We start from the raw sequence: 1,158 nt of genomic DNA, 5'->3' as shown, positions 1-1,158 counted from the left end.
CTGCCGTTTGTTTGTTTGTGGGAACTAATAATCAGCGTCATCACTATTAAAGGGGTTATCTAATTTAATATACAGCTGCAGTTTTCCAGTACTTATGAGCTGCTGTATGTCCCGCAGGAAGTGGTGTATTCTTTCCAGTCTGACACAGTGCTCTCTGCTGCCACCTCTGTCCATGTCAGCAGCAAATGCCCATAGAAAACCTCTCCTGCCCTCCAGACTGGAAAGAATACACCACTTCCTGCTGGGAATATAGCAGCTGATAAGTACTGGAAGACGTAACATTTTTTAAATAGAAGTAAATTACAAATTTCTGGCACCAGTTGATTTGAAAGATTTTTTTTTTTTGAGAAGCACCGCACATTTTTGTTTATCATGCACATTTGCCATCACTATATAGTTATACACCTCCCCTGGGGCTGTGTTTGTTTGTTGCATTTTTCTCCTTTTACCATGATTTTCCCCAAACTATGGCAAAGTTACTCTATTTGAGCAAGATTGAAAATTAGCATTTTTACCATGTTTTTAGAAACCTGCAGGAAAGACTAAAAACCCCAAAATGCTGTGCCTTTCATGCCCCTTTGTTTGGGTGGGATGGGGTAGCGTCACGCTTGTTTGAGTGCTTGCGTCAGTCTACCCTGCAATCATACTGGTGGCTGAAGAAGTTGGATGCTGCCTTAGGGAGTCCTGGGGGAAAATGGATACAGCCGTGTAAGCCACCTTGTTTCCAAGAGTTTCTCCAAGTTACTAATTGTCTTGACATGTCTATTCTTTGGGCAGATGACGGAATCTGCCTGAGCATAGAATCAAGCCTATGGTGGGACGGGCAGACCTTCCGCTTGGAGTTCTCCGCTCGGTATCCAAAGTGTGCACTTACCCTTAGTAAGAAAAGCCTACTTCTTGGGCACTTTCAGTTGCAGCAGCCAGGACATTAGATGTTTTTCTTAGGCAAGTTGCATGACCAAAACAGAAGATATACAATGAGCCACTACGCCACTGCCCTTAAAGGGGTACTCCGGCATGGGGTCTTTTTTTTTTTTATATGGCCGGGGAGGGGGTTGCTGAGGACAACGACGTCCATTCACCTCCCCGGTTCCAGGGGAGGTGAGTGGACCTTGTTACCCTCACTTGCCACCTCCCCAGCCATATAAAAAAAAAAAA

This window comes from Dendropsophus ebraccatus, chromosome 11 (genome assembly GCF_027789765.1).
Source record: "Dendropsophus ebraccatus isolate aDenEbr1 chromosome 11, aDenEbr1.pat, whole genome shotgun sequence".
NCBI classification, from domain to species: domain Eukaryota; kingdom Metazoa; phylum Chordata; class Amphibia; order Anura; family Hylidae; genus Dendropsophus; species Dendropsophus ebraccatus.
Note: the sequence above shows the minus strand (reverse complement) of the source record.